The 10,023-nt window shown below is 44.1% G+C and overlaps 42 non-coding genes and 3 pseudogenes across 42 annotated transcripts; all 45 read right to left on the bottom strand.

Moving 5' to 3' along the window:
• Nucleotides 1–6: 6 nt before the first annotated feature.
• On the bottom strand, nt 7–125 carry LOC131731822 (5S ribosomal RNA). Its single transcript, XR_009325095.1, has one exon. It is a non-coding gene; the product is annotated as a 5S ribosomal RNA (ribosomal RNA).
• A 100-nt stretch (nt 126–225) lies between these two features.
• LOC131731821 (5S ribosomal RNA) lies at nt 226–344 on the bottom strand. The gene has a single exon (XR_009325094.1). It is a non-coding gene; the product is annotated as a 5S ribosomal RNA (ribosomal RNA).
• Nucleotides 345–458: 114 nt separating this feature from the next.
• Nucleotides 459–577, bottom strand: LOC131731819 (5S ribosomal RNA). The gene has a single exon (XR_009325092.1). It is a non-coding gene; the product is annotated as a 5S ribosomal RNA (ribosomal RNA).
• A 100-nt stretch (nt 578–677) lies between these two features.
• Nucleotides 678–796, bottom strand: LOC131731818 (5S ribosomal RNA). The gene has a single exon (XR_009325091.1). It is a non-coding gene; the product is annotated as a 5S ribosomal RNA (ribosomal RNA).
• A 114-nt stretch (nt 797–910) lies between these two features.
• Nucleotides 911–1,029, bottom strand: LOC131731753 (5S ribosomal RNA). Its single transcript, XR_009325027.1, has one exon. It is a non-coding gene; the product is annotated as a 5S ribosomal RNA (ribosomal RNA).
• Nucleotides 1,030–1,129: 100 nt separating this feature from the next.
• Nucleotides 1,130–1,248, bottom strand: LOC131731817 (5S ribosomal RNA). The gene has a single exon (XR_009325090.1). It is a non-coding gene; the product is annotated as a 5S ribosomal RNA (ribosomal RNA).
• A 114-nt stretch (nt 1,249–1,362) lies between these two features.
• LOC131731889 (5S ribosomal RNA) lies at nt 1,363–1,481 on the bottom strand. The gene has a single exon (XR_009325162.1). It is a non-coding gene; the product is annotated as a 5S ribosomal RNA (ribosomal RNA).
• Nucleotides 1,482–1,595: 114 nt separating this feature from the next.
• LOC131731885 (5S ribosomal RNA) lies at nt 1,596–1,714 on the bottom strand. Its single transcript, XR_009325158.1, has one exon. It is a non-coding gene; the product is annotated as a 5S ribosomal RNA (ribosomal RNA).
• Nucleotides 1,715–1,814: 100 nt separating this feature from the next.
• Nucleotides 1,815–1,933, bottom strand: LOC131731901 (5S ribosomal RNA). Its single transcript, XR_009325174.1, has one exon. It is a non-coding gene; the product is annotated as a 5S ribosomal RNA (ribosomal RNA).
• A 114-nt stretch (nt 1,934–2,047) lies between these two features.
• LOC131731816 (5S ribosomal RNA) lies at nt 2,048–2,166 on the bottom strand. Its single transcript, XR_009325089.1, has one exon. It is a non-coding gene; the product is annotated as a 5S ribosomal RNA (ribosomal RNA).
• Nucleotides 2,167–2,266: 100 nt separating this feature from the next.
• LOC131731815 (5S ribosomal RNA) lies at nt 2,267–2,385 on the bottom strand. Its single transcript, XR_009325088.1, has one exon. It is a non-coding gene; the product is annotated as a 5S ribosomal RNA (ribosomal RNA).
• A 100-nt stretch (nt 2,386–2,485) lies between these two features.
• Nucleotides 2,486–2,604, bottom strand: LOC131731860 (5S ribosomal RNA). Its single transcript, XR_009325133.1, has one exon. It is a non-coding gene; the product is annotated as a 5S ribosomal RNA (ribosomal RNA).
• A 100-nt stretch (nt 2,605–2,704) lies between these two features.
• Nucleotides 2,705–2,823, bottom strand: LOC131731747 (5S ribosomal RNA). The gene has a single exon (XR_009325021.1). It is a non-coding gene; the product is annotated as a 5S ribosomal RNA (ribosomal RNA).
• A 100-nt stretch (nt 2,824–2,923) lies between these two features.
• On the bottom strand, nt 2,924–3,042 carry LOC131731900 (5S ribosomal RNA). Its single transcript, XR_009325173.1, has one exon. It is a non-coding gene; the product is annotated as a 5S ribosomal RNA (ribosomal RNA).
• Nucleotides 3,043–3,142: 100 nt separating this feature from the next.
• Nucleotides 3,143–3,261, bottom strand: LOC131731899 (5S ribosomal RNA). Its single transcript, XR_009325172.1, has one exon. It is a non-coding gene; the product is annotated as a 5S ribosomal RNA (ribosomal RNA).
• A 114-nt stretch (nt 3,262–3,375) lies between these two features.
• On the bottom strand, nt 3,376–3,494 carry LOC131731814 (5S ribosomal RNA). Its single transcript, XR_009325087.1, has one exon. It is a non-coding gene; the product is annotated as a 5S ribosomal RNA (ribosomal RNA).
• Nucleotides 3,495–3,594: 100 nt separating this feature from the next.
• On the bottom strand, nt 3,595–3,713 carry LOC131731813 (5S ribosomal RNA). Its single transcript, XR_009325086.1, has one exon. It is a non-coding gene; the product is annotated as a 5S ribosomal RNA (ribosomal RNA).
• A 100-nt stretch (nt 3,714–3,813) lies between these two features.
• LOC131731857 (5S ribosomal RNA) lies at nt 3,814–3,932 on the bottom strand. Its single transcript, XR_009325130.1, has one exon. It is a non-coding gene; the product is annotated as a 5S ribosomal RNA (ribosomal RNA).
• A 114-nt stretch (nt 3,933–4,046) lies between these two features.
• Nucleotides 4,047–4,155, bottom strand: LOC131731967 (5S ribosomal RNA; annotated as a pseudogene).
• A 100-nt stretch (nt 4,156–4,255) lies between these two features.
• Nucleotides 4,256–4,374, bottom strand: LOC131731812 (5S ribosomal RNA). Its single transcript, XR_009325085.1, has one exon. It is a non-coding gene; the product is annotated as a 5S ribosomal RNA (ribosomal RNA).
• A 114-nt stretch (nt 4,375–4,488) lies between these two features.
• Nucleotides 4,489–4,607, bottom strand: LOC131731811 (5S ribosomal RNA). Its single transcript, XR_009325084.1, has one exon. It is a non-coding gene; the product is annotated as a 5S ribosomal RNA (ribosomal RNA).
• Nucleotides 4,608–4,721: 114 nt separating this feature from the next.
• LOC131731810 (5S ribosomal RNA) lies at nt 4,722–4,840 on the bottom strand. The gene has a single exon (XR_009325083.1). It is a non-coding gene; the product is annotated as a 5S ribosomal RNA (ribosomal RNA).
• A 100-nt stretch (nt 4,841–4,940) lies between these two features.
• On the bottom strand, nt 4,941–5,059 carry LOC131731808 (5S ribosomal RNA). Its single transcript, XR_009325081.1, has one exon. It is a non-coding gene; the product is annotated as a 5S ribosomal RNA (ribosomal RNA).
• A 100-nt stretch (nt 5,060–5,159) lies between these two features.
• LOC131731856 (5S ribosomal RNA) lies at nt 5,160–5,278 on the bottom strand. The gene has a single exon (XR_009325129.1). It is a non-coding gene; the product is annotated as a 5S ribosomal RNA (ribosomal RNA).
• A 114-nt stretch (nt 5,279–5,392) lies between these two features.
• LOC131731807 (5S ribosomal RNA) lies at nt 5,393–5,511 on the bottom strand. The gene has a single exon (XR_009325080.1). It is a non-coding gene; the product is annotated as a 5S ribosomal RNA (ribosomal RNA).
• A 100-nt stretch (nt 5,512–5,611) lies between these two features.
• Nucleotides 5,612–5,730, bottom strand: LOC131731855 (5S ribosomal RNA). Its single transcript, XR_009325128.1, has one exon. It is a non-coding gene; the product is annotated as a 5S ribosomal RNA (ribosomal RNA).
• A 114-nt stretch (nt 5,731–5,844) lies between these two features.
• On the bottom strand, nt 5,845–5,963 carry LOC131731806 (5S ribosomal RNA). The gene has a single exon (XR_009325079.1). It is a non-coding gene; the product is annotated as a 5S ribosomal RNA (ribosomal RNA).
• Nucleotides 5,964–6,063: 100 nt separating this feature from the next.
• Nucleotides 6,064–6,182, bottom strand: LOC131731911 (5S ribosomal RNA). Its single transcript, XR_009325184.1, has one exon. It is a non-coding gene; the product is annotated as a 5S ribosomal RNA (ribosomal RNA).
• Nucleotides 6,183–6,282: 100 nt separating this feature from the next.
• On the bottom strand, nt 6,283–6,401 carry LOC131731902 (5S ribosomal RNA). Its single transcript, XR_009325175.1, has one exon. It is a non-coding gene; the product is annotated as a 5S ribosomal RNA (ribosomal RNA).
• A 100-nt stretch (nt 6,402–6,501) lies between these two features.
• LOC131731952 (5S ribosomal RNA) lies at nt 6,502–6,620 on the bottom strand (annotated as a pseudogene).
• Nucleotides 6,621–6,720: 100 nt separating this feature from the next.
• Nucleotides 6,721–6,839, bottom strand: LOC131731970 (5S ribosomal RNA; annotated as a pseudogene).
• Nucleotides 6,840–6,953: 114 nt separating this feature from the next.
• LOC131731913 (5S ribosomal RNA) lies at nt 6,954–7,072 on the bottom strand. The gene has a single exon (XR_009325186.1). It is a non-coding gene; the product is annotated as a 5S ribosomal RNA (ribosomal RNA).
• A 114-nt stretch (nt 7,073–7,186) lies between these two features.
• LOC131731893 (5S ribosomal RNA) lies at nt 7,187–7,305 on the bottom strand. Its single transcript, XR_009325166.1, has one exon. It is a non-coding gene; the product is annotated as a 5S ribosomal RNA (ribosomal RNA).
• Nucleotides 7,306–7,405: 100 nt separating this feature from the next.
• On the bottom strand, nt 7,406–7,524 carry LOC131731805 (5S ribosomal RNA). Its single transcript, XR_009325078.1, has one exon. It is a non-coding gene; the product is annotated as a 5S ribosomal RNA (ribosomal RNA).
• A 99-nt stretch (nt 7,525–7,623) lies between these two features.
• Nucleotides 7,624–7,742, bottom strand: LOC131731854 (5S ribosomal RNA). The gene has a single exon (XR_009325127.1). It is a non-coding gene; the product is annotated as a 5S ribosomal RNA (ribosomal RNA).
• Nucleotides 7,743–7,842: 100 nt separating this feature from the next.
• On the bottom strand, nt 7,843–7,961 carry LOC131731852 (5S ribosomal RNA). The gene has a single exon (XR_009325125.1). It is a non-coding gene; the product is annotated as a 5S ribosomal RNA (ribosomal RNA).
• A 100-nt stretch (nt 7,962–8,061) lies between these two features.
• Nucleotides 8,062–8,180, bottom strand: LOC131731897 (5S ribosomal RNA). The gene has a single exon (XR_009325170.1). It is a non-coding gene; the product is annotated as a 5S ribosomal RNA (ribosomal RNA).
• A 114-nt stretch (nt 8,181–8,294) lies between these two features.
• On the bottom strand, nt 8,295–8,413 carry LOC131731804 (5S ribosomal RNA). The gene has a single exon (XR_009325077.1). It is a non-coding gene; the product is annotated as a 5S ribosomal RNA (ribosomal RNA).
• Nucleotides 8,414–8,513: 100 nt separating this feature from the next.
• LOC131731803 (5S ribosomal RNA) lies at nt 8,514–8,632 on the bottom strand. Its single transcript, XR_009325076.1, has one exon. It is a non-coding gene; the product is annotated as a 5S ribosomal RNA (ribosomal RNA).
• Nucleotides 8,633–8,732: 100 nt separating this feature from the next.
• LOC131731802 (5S ribosomal RNA) lies at nt 8,733–8,851 on the bottom strand. The gene has a single exon (XR_009325075.1). It is a non-coding gene; the product is annotated as a 5S ribosomal RNA (ribosomal RNA).
• A 100-nt stretch (nt 8,852–8,951) lies between these two features.
• Nucleotides 8,952–9,070, bottom strand: LOC131731801 (5S ribosomal RNA). The gene has a single exon (XR_009325074.1). It is a non-coding gene; the product is annotated as a 5S ribosomal RNA (ribosomal RNA).
• A 100-nt stretch (nt 9,071–9,170) lies between these two features.
• LOC131731800 (5S ribosomal RNA) lies at nt 9,171–9,289 on the bottom strand. Its single transcript, XR_009325073.1, has one exon. It is a non-coding gene; the product is annotated as a 5S ribosomal RNA (ribosomal RNA).
• A 100-nt stretch (nt 9,290–9,389) lies between these two features.
• LOC131731799 (5S ribosomal RNA) lies at nt 9,390–9,508 on the bottom strand. The gene has a single exon (XR_009325072.1). It is a non-coding gene; the product is annotated as a 5S ribosomal RNA (ribosomal RNA).
• A 100-nt stretch (nt 9,509–9,608) lies between these two features.
• Nucleotides 9,609–9,727, bottom strand: LOC131731888 (5S ribosomal RNA). Its single transcript, XR_009325161.1, has one exon. It is a non-coding gene; the product is annotated as a 5S ribosomal RNA (ribosomal RNA).
• Nucleotides 9,728–9,841: 114 nt separating this feature from the next.
• LOC131731892 (5S ribosomal RNA) lies at nt 9,842–9,960 on the bottom strand. Its single transcript, XR_009325165.1, has one exon. It is a non-coding gene; the product is annotated as a 5S ribosomal RNA (ribosomal RNA).
• Between the last annotated feature and the right edge of the window lie 63 nt (nt 9,961–10,023).

Raw genomic sequence — 10,023 nt, 5'->3', positions numbered from 1 at the left:
ATGTAATGCCTGCAGCACTTGATATTCCCAGGTGGTCTCCCATCCAAGTACTAACCAAGCCCAACATTGCTTAGCTTCTGAGATCAGACGAGATCAGGCTTATTCAAGGTGGTGTGGCCGCAGGCGATTGCATTTCTGCTTTCATGACTTTTATGTTTAGTGAGCTGGGGGTGATTCCTCCAAAATTTCCTTTTGTCCTCCACACATTTCAATTGTAAAATGTAATGCCTGCAGCACTTGATATTCCCAGGTGGTCTCCCATCCAAGTACTAACCAAGCCCAACATTGCTTAGCTTCTGAGATCAGACGAGATCAGGCTTATTCAAGGTGGTGTGGCCGCAGGCGATTGCATTTCTGCTTTCATGACTTTTATGTTTAGTGAGCTGGGGGTGATTCCTCCAAAATTTCCTTTTGTCCTCCACACATTTCAATTGTAAAATGTAATTACAAAAATGTAATGCCTGCAGCACTTGATATTCCCAGGTGGTCTCCCATCCAAGTACTAACCAAGCCCAACATTGCTTAGCTTCTGAGATCAGACGAGATCAGGCTTATTCAAGGTGGTGTGGCCGCAGGCGACTGCTTTTCTGCTTTCATGACTTTTATGTTTAGTGAGCTGGGGGTGATTCCTCCAAAATTTCCTTTTGTCCTCCACACATTTCAATTGTAAAATGTAATGCCTGCAGCACTTGATATTCCCAGGTGGTCTCCCATCCAAGTACTAACCAAGCCCAACATTGCTTAGCTTCTGAGATCAGACGAGATCAGGCTTATTCAAGGTGGTGTGGCCGCAGGCGATTGCATTTCTGCTTTCATGACTTTTATGTTTAGTGAGCTGGGGGTGATTCCTCCAAAATTTCCTTTTGTCCTCCACACATTTCAATTGTAAAATGTAATTACAAAAATGTAATGCCTGCAGCACTTGATATTCCCAGGTGGTCTCCCATCCAAGTACTAACCCAGCCCAACATTGCTTAGCTTCTGAGATCAGACGAGATCAGGCTTATTCAAGGTGGTGTGGCCGCAGGCGATTGCATTTCTGCTTTCATGACTTTTATGTTTAGTGAGCTGGGGGTGATTCCTCCAAAATTTCCTTTTGTCCTCCACACATTTCAATTGTAAAATGTAATGCCTGCAGCACTTGATATTCCCAGGTGGTCTCCCATCCAAGTACTAACCAAGCCCAACATTGCTTAGCTTCTGAGATCAGACGAGATCAGGCTTATTCAAGGTGGTGTGGCCGCAGGCGATTGCATTTCTGCTTTCATGACTTTTATGTTTAGTGAGCTGGGGGTGATTCCTCCAAAATTTCCTTTTGTCCTCCACACATTTCAATTGTAAAATGTAATTACAAAAATGTAATGCCTGCAGCACTTGATATTCCCAGGTGGTCTCCCATCCAAGTACTAACCAAGCCCAACATTGCTTAGCTTCTGAGATCAGACAAGATCAGGCTTATTCAAGGTGGTGTGGCCGCAGGCGATTGCATTTCTGCTTTCATGACTTTTATGTTTAGTGAGCTGGGGGTGATTCTTCCAAAATTTCCTTTTGTCCTCCACACATTTCAATTGTAAAATGTAATTACAAAAATGTAATGCCTGCAGCACTTGATATTCCCAGGTGGTCTCCCATCCAAGTACTAACCAAGCCCAACATTGCTTAGCTTCTGAGATCAGACGAGATCTGGCTTATTCAAGGTGGTGTGGCCGCAGGCGATTGCATTTCTGCTTTCATGACTTTTATGTTTAGTGAGCTGGGGGTGATTCCTCCAAAATTTCCTTTTGTCCTCCACACATTTCAATTGTAAAATGTAATACCTGCAACACTTGATATTCCCAGGGGGTCTCCCATCCAAGTACTAACCAAGCCCAACATTGCTTAGCTTCTGAGATCAGACGAGATCAGGCTTATTCAAGGTGGTGTGGCCGCAGGCGATTGCATTTCTGCTTTCATGACTTTTATGTTTAGTGAGCTGGGGGTGATTCCTCCAAAATTTCCTTTTGTCCTCCACACATTTCAATTGTAAAATGTAATTACAAAAATGTAATGCCTGCAGCACTTGATATTCCCAGGTGGTCTCCCATCCAAGTACTAACCAAGCCCAACATTGCTTAGCTTCTGAGATCAGACGAGATCAGGCTTATTCAAGGTGGTGTGGCCGCAGGCGATTGCATTTCTGCTTTCATGACTTTTATGTTTAGTGAGCTGGGGGTGATTCCTCCAAAATTTCCTTTTGTCCTCCACACATTTCAATTGTAAAATGTAATGCCTGCAGCACTTGATATTCCCAGGTGGTCTCCCATCCAAGTACTAACCAAGCCCAACATTGCTTAGCTTCTGAGATCAGACGAGATCAGGCTTATTCAAGGTGGTGTGGCCGCAGGCGATTGCATTTCTGCTTTCATGACTTTTATGTTTAGTGAGCTGGGGGTGATTCCTCCAAAATTTCCTTTTGTCCTCCACACATTTCAATTGTAAAATGTAATGCCTGCAGCACTTGATATTCCCAGGTGGTCTCCCATCCAAGTACTAACCAAGCCCAACATTGCTTAGCTTCTGAGATCAGACGAGATCAGGCTTAGTCAAGGTGGTGTGGCCGCAGGCGATTGCATTTCTGCTTTCATGACTTTTATGTTTAGTGAGCTGGGGGTGATTCCTCCAAAATTTCCTTTTGTCCTCCACACATTTCAATTGTAAAATGTAATGCCTGCAGCACTTGATATTCCCAGGTGGTCTCCCATCCAAGTACTAACCAAGCCCAACATTGCTTAACTTCTGAGATCAGACGAGATCAGGCTTATTCAAGGTGGTGTGGCCGCAGGCGATTGCATTTCTGCTTTCATGACTTTTATGTTTAGTGAGCTGGGGGTGATTCCTCCAAAATTTCCTTTTGTCCTCCACACATTTCAATTCTAAAATGTAATACCTGCAACACTTGATATTCCCAGGGGGTCTCCCATCCAAGTACTAACCAAGCCCAACATTGCTTAGCTTCTGAGATCAGACGAGATCAGGCTTATTCAAGGTGGTGTGGCCGCAGGCGATTGCATTTCTGCTTTCATGACTTTTATGTTTAGTGAGCTGGGGGTGATTCCTCCAAAATTTCCTTTTGTCCTCCACACATTTCAATTGTAAAATGTAATACCTGCAACACTTGATATTCCCAGGGGGTCTCCCATCCAAGTACTAACCAAGCCCAACATTGCTTAGCTTCTGAGATCAGACGAGATCAGGCTTATTCAAGGTGGTGTGGCCGCAGGCGATTGCATTTCTGCTTTCATGACTTTTATGTTTAGTGAGCTGGGGGTGATTCCTCCAAAATTTCCTTTTGTCCTCCACACATTTCAATTGTAAAATGTAATTACAAAAATGTAATGCCTGCAGCACTTGATATTCCCAGGTGGTCTCCCATCCAAGTACTAACCAAGCCCAACATTGCTTAGCTTCTGAGATCAGACGAGATCAGGCTTATTCAAGGTGGTGTGGCCGCAGGCGATTGCATTTCTGCTTTCATGACTTTTATGTTTAGTGAGCTGGGGGTGATTCCTCCAAAATTTCCTTTTGTCCTCCACACATTTCAATTGTAAAATGTAATGCCTGCAGCACTTGATATTCCCAGGTGGTCTCCCATCCAAGTACTAACCAAGCCCAACATTGCTTAGCTTCTGAGATCAGACGAGATCAGGCTTATTCAAGGTGGTGTGGCCGCAGGCGATTGCATTTCTGCTTTCATGACTTTTATGTTTAGTGAGCTGGGGGTGATTCCTCCAAAATTTCCTTTTGTCCTCCACACATTTCAATTGTAAAATGTAATGCCTGCAGCACTTGATATTCCCAGGTGGTTTCCCATCCAAGTACTAACCAAGCCCAACATTGCTTAGCTTCTGAGATCAGACGAGATCAGGCTTATTCAAGGTGGTGTGGCCGCAGGCGATTGCATTTCTGCTTTCATGACTTTTATGTTTAGTGAGCTGGGGGTGATTCCTCCAAAATTTCCTTTTGTCGTCCACACATTTCAATTCTAAAATGTAATTACAAAAATGTAATGCCTGCAGCACTTGATATTCCCAGGTGGTCTCCCATCCAAGTACTAACCAAGCCCAACATTGCTTAGCTTCTGAGATCAGACTTATTCAAGGTGGTGTGGCCGCAGGCGATTGCATTTCTGCTTTCATGACTTTTATGTTTAGTGAGCTGGGGGTGATTCCTCCAAAATTTCCTTTTGTCCTCCACACATTTCAATTGTAAAATGTAATGCCTGCAGCACTTGATATTCCCAGGTGGTCTCCCATCCAAGTACTAACCAAGCCCAACATTGCTTAGCTTCTGAGATCAGACGAGATCAGGCTTATTCAAGGTGGTGTGGCCGCAGGCGATTGCATTTCTGCTTTCATGACTTTTATGTTTAGTGAGCTGGGGGTGATTCCTCCAAAATTTCCTTTTGTCCTCCACACATTTCAATTGTAAAATGTAATTACAAAAATGTAATGCCTGCAGCACTTGATATTCCCAGGTGGTCTCCCATCCAAGTACTAACCAAGCCCAACATTGCTTAGCTTCTGAGATCAGACGAGATCAGGCTTATTCAAGGTGGTGTGGCCGCAGGCGATTGCATTTCTGCTTTCATGACTTTTATGTTTAGTGAGCTGGGGGTGATTCCTCCAAAATTTCCTTTTGTCCTCCACACATTTCAATTGTAAAATGTAATTACAAAAATGTAATGCCTGCAGCACTTGATATTCCCAGGTGGTCTCCCATCCAAGTACTAACCAAGCCCAACATTGCTTAGCTTCTGAGATCAGACGAGATCAGGCTTATTCAAGGTGGTGTGGCCGCAGGCGATTGCTGTTCTGCTTTCATGACTTTTATGTTTAGTGAGCTGGGGGTGATTCCTCCAAAATTTCCTTTTGTCCTCCACACATTTCAATTGTAAAATGTAATGCCTGCAGCACTTGATATTCCCAGGTGGTCTCCCATCCAAGTACTAACCAAGCCCAACATTGCTTAGCTTCTGAGATCAGACGAGATCAGGCTTATTCAAGGTGGTGTGGCCGCAGGCGATTGCATTTCTGCTTTCATGACTTTTATGTTTAGTGAGCTGGGGGTGATTCCTCCAAAATTTCCTTTTGTCCTCCACACATTTCAATTGTAAAATGTAATGCCTGCAGCACTTGATATTCCCAGGTGGTCTCCCATCCAAGTACTAACCAAGCCCAACATTGCTTAGCTTCCGAGATCAGACGAGATCAGGCTTATTCAAGGTGGTGTGGCCGCAGGCGATTGCATTTCTGCTTTCATGACTTTTATGTTTAGTGAGCTGGGGGTGATTCCTCCAAAATTTCCTTTTGTCCTCCACACATTTCAATTGTAAAATGTAATTACAAAAATGTAATGCCTGCAGCACTTGATATTCCCAGGTGGTCTCCCATCCAAGTACTAACCAAGCCCAACATTGCTTAGCTTCTGAGATCAGACGAGATCAGGCTTATTCAAGGTGGTGTGGCCGCAGGCGATTGCATTTCTGCTTTCATGACTTTTATGTTTAGTGAGCTGGGGGTGATTCCTCCAAAATTTCCTTTTGTCCTCCACACATTTCAATTGTAAAATGTAATGCCTGCAGCACTTGATATTCCCAGGTGGTCTCCCATCCAAGTACTAACCAAGCCCAACATTGCTTAGCTTCCGAGATCAGACGAGATCAGGCTTATTCAAGGTGGTGTGGCCGCAGGCGATTGCATTTCTGCTTTCATGACTTTTATGTTTAGTGAGCTGGGGGTGATTCCTCCAAAATTTCCTTTTGTCCTCCACACATTTCAATTGTAAAATGTAATTACAAAAATGTAATGCCTGCAGCACTTGATATTCCCAGGTGGTCTCCCATCCAAGTACTAACCAAGCCCAACATTGCTTAGCTTCTGAGATCAGACGAGATCAGGCTTATTCAAGGTGGTGTGGCCGCAGGCGATTGCATTTCTGCTTTCATGACTTTTATGTTTAGTGAGCTGGGGGTGATTCCTCCAAAATTTCCTTTTGTCCTCCACACATTTCAATTGTAAAATGTAATGCCTGCAGCACTTGATATTCCCAGGTGGTCTCCCATTCAAGTACTAACCAAGCCCAACATTGCTTAGCTTCTGAGAGCAGACGAGATCAGGCTTATTCAAGGTGGTGTGGCCGCAGGCGATTGCATTTCTGCTTTCATGACTTTTATGTTTAGTGAGCTGGGGGTGATTCCTCCAAAATTTCCTTTTGTCCTCCACACATTTCAATTGTAAAATGTAATGCCTGCAGAACTTGATATTCCCAGGTGGTCTCCCATCCAAGTACTAACCAAGCCCAACATTGCTTAGCTTCTGAGATCAGACGAGATCAGGCTTATTCAAGGTGGTGTGGCCGCAGGCGACTGCATTTCTGCTTTCATGACTTTTATGTTTAGTGAGCTGGGGGTGATTCCTCCAAAATTTCCTTTTGTCCTCCACACATTTCAATTGTAAAATGTAATGCCTGCAGCACTTGATATTCCCAGGTGGTCTCCCATCCAAGTACTAACCAAGCCCAACATTGCTTGGCTTCTGAGATCAGACGACATCAGGCTTATTCACGGTGGTGTGGCCGCAGGCGATTGCATTTCTGCTTTCATGACTTTTATGTTTAGTGAGCTGGGGGTGATTCCTCCAAAATTTCCTTTTGTCCTCCACACATTTCAATTGTAAAATGTAATGCCTGCACCACTTGATATTCCCAGGTTGTCTCCCATCCAAGTACTAACCAAGCCCAACATTGTTTAGCTTCTGAAATCAGACGAGATCAGGCTTATTCAAGATGGTGTGGCCGCAAGCGATTGCATTTCTGCTTTCATGACTTTTATGTTTAGTGAGCTGGGGGTGATTCCTCCCAAATTTCCTTTTGTCCTCCACACATTTCAATTGTAAAATGTAATTACAAAAATGTAATGCCTGCAGCACTTGATATTCCCAGGTGGTCTCCCATCCAAGTACTAACCAAGCCCAACATTGCTTAGCTTCTGAAATCAGACGAGATCAGGCTTATTCAAGATGGTGTGGCCGCAGGCGATTGCATTTCTGCTTTCATGACTTTTATGTTTAGTGAGCTGGGGGTGATTCCTCCCAAATTTCCTTTTGTCCTCCACACATTTCAATTGTAAAATGTAATTACAAAAATGTAATGCCTGCATCACTTGATATTCCCAGGTGGTCTCCCATCCAAGTACTAACCAAGCCCAACATTGCTTAGCTTCTGAGATCAGACGAGATCAGGCTTATTCAAGGTGGTGTGGCCGCAGGCGATTGCATTTCTGCTTTCATGACTTTTATGTTTAGTGAGCTGGGGGTGATTCCTCCAAAATTTCCTTTTGTACTCCACACATTTCAATTGTAAAATGTAATGCCTGCAGCACTTGATATTCCCAGGTGGTCTCCCATCCAAGTACTAACCAAGCCCAACATTGCTTAGCTTCTGAGATCAGACGAGATCAGGCTTATTCAAGGTGGTGTGGCCGCAGGCGACTGCATTGCTGCTTTCATGACTTTTATGTTTAGTGAGCTGGGGTGATTCCTCCAAAATTTCCTTTTGTCCTCCACACATTTCAATTCTAAAATGTAATGCCTGCAGCACTTGATATTCCCAGGTGGTCTCCCATCCAAGTACTAACCAAGCCCAACATTGCTTAGCTTCCGAGATCAGACGAGATCAGGCTTATTCAAGGTGGTGTGGCCGCAGGCGATTGCATTTCTGCTTTCATGACTTTTATGTTTAGTGAGCTGGGGGTGATTCCTCCAAAATTTCCTTCTGTCCTCCACACATTTCAATTGTAAAATGTAATGCCTGCAGCACTTGATATTCCCAGGTGGTCTCCCATCCAAGTACTAACCAAGCCCAACATTGCTTAGCTTCCGAGATCAGACGAGATCAGGCTTATTCAAGGTGGTGTGGCCGCAGGCGATTGCATTTCTGCTTTCATGACTTTTATGTTTAGTGAGCTGGGGGTGATTCCTCCAAAATTTCCTTTTGTCCTCCACACATTTCAATTGTAAAATGTAATACCTGCAACACTTGATATTCCCAGGGGGTCTCCCATCCAAGTACTAACCAAGCCCAACATTGCTTAGCTTCTGAGATCAGACGAGATCAGGCTTATTCAAGGTGGTGTGGCCGCAGGCGATTGCATTTCTGCTTTCATGACTTTTATGTTTAGTGAGCTGGGGGTGATTCCTCCAAAATTTCCTTTTGTCCTCCACACATTTCAATTGTAAAATGTAATTACAAAAATGTAATGCCTGCAGCACTTGATATTCCCAGGTGGTCTCCCATCCAAGTACTAACCAAGCCCAACATTGCTTAGCTTCTGAGATCAGACGAGATCAGGCTTATTCAAGGTGGTGTGGCCGCAGGCGATTGCATTTCTGCTTTCATGACTTTTATGTTTAGTGAGCTGGGGGTGATTCCTCCAAAATTTCCTTTTGTCCTCCACACATTTCAATTGTAAAATGTAATGCCTGCAGCACTTGATATTCCCAGGTGGTCTCCCATCCAAGTACTAACCAAGCCCAACATTGCTTAGCTTCTGAGATCAGACGAGATCAGGCTTATTCAAGGTGGTGTGGCCGCAGGCGATTGCATTTCTGCTTTCATGACTTTTATGTTTAGTGAGCTGGGGGTGATTCCTCCAAAATTTCCTTTTGTCCTCCACACATTTCAATTGTAAAATGTAATGCCTGCAGCACTTGATATTCCCAGGTGGTCTCCCATCCAAGTACTAACCAAGCCCAACATTGCTTAGCTTCTGAGATCAGACGAGATCAGGCTTATTCAAGGTGGTGTGGCCGCAGGCGATTGCGTTTCTGCTTTCATGACTTTTATGTTTAGTGAGCTGGGGGTGATTCCTCCAAAATTTCCTTTTGTCCTCCACACATTTCAATTGTAAAATGTAATGCCTGCAGCACTTGATATTCCCAGGTGGTCTCCCATCCAAGTACTAACCAAGCCCAACATTGCTTAGCTTCTGAGATCAGACGAGATCAGGCTTATTCAAGGTGGTGTGGCCGCAGGCGATTGCATTTCTGCTTTCATGACTTTTATGTTTAGTGAGCGGGGGGTGATTCCTCCAAAATTTCCTTTTGTCCTCCACACATTTCAATTGTAAAATGTAATGCCTGCAGCACTTGATATTCCCAGGTGGTCTCCCATCCAAGTACTAACCAAGCCCAACATTGCTTAGCTTCTGAGATCAGACGAGATCAGGCTTATTCAAGGTGGTGTGGCCGCAGGCGATTGCATTTCTGCTTTCATGACTTTTATGTTTAGTGAGCTGGGGGTGATTCCTCCAAAATTTCCTTTTGTCCTCCACACATTTCAATTGTAAAATGTAATGCCTGCAGCACTTGATATTCCCAGGTGGTCTCCCATCCAAGTACTAACCAAGCCCAACATTGCTTAGCTTCTGAGATCAGACGAGATCAGGCTTATTCAAGGTGGTGTGGCCGCAGGCGATTGCTGTTCTGCTTTCATGACTTTTATGTTTAGTGAGCTGGGGGTGATTCCTCCAAAATTTCCTTTTGTCCTCCACACATTTCAATTGTAAAATGTAATGCCTGCAGCACTTGATATTCCCAGGTGGTCTCCCATCCAAGTACTAACCAAGCCCAACATTGCTTAGCTTCTGAGATCAGACAAGATCAGGCTTATTCAAGGTGGTGTGGCCGCAGGCGATTGCATTTCTGCTTTCATGACTTTTATGTTTAGTGAGCTGGGGGTGATTCCTCCAAAATTTCCTTTTGTCCTCCACACATTTCAATTGTAAAATGTAATTACAAAAATGTAATGCCTGCAGCACTTGATATTCCCAGGTGGTCTCCCATCCAAGTACTAACCAAGCCCAACATTGCTTAGCTTCTGATATCAGACGAGATCAGGCTTATTCAAGGTGGTGTGGCCGCAGGCGATTGCATTTCTGCTTTCATGACTTTTATGTTTAGTGAGCTGGGGGTGATTCCTCCAAAATTT

The sequence above is a fragment of the Acipenser ruthenus genome, unplaced genomic scaffold (genome assembly GCF_902713425.1).
Source record: "Acipenser ruthenus unplaced genomic scaffold, fAciRut3.2 maternal haplotype, whole genome shotgun sequence".
Taxonomy (NCBI): Eukaryota; Metazoa; Chordata; class Actinopteri; order Acipenseriformes; family Acipenseridae; genus Acipenser; species Acipenser ruthenus.
The sequence above is the reverse complement of the archived record's forward strand: the minus strand, read 5'-3'. Positions and strand labels throughout refer to the sequence as shown.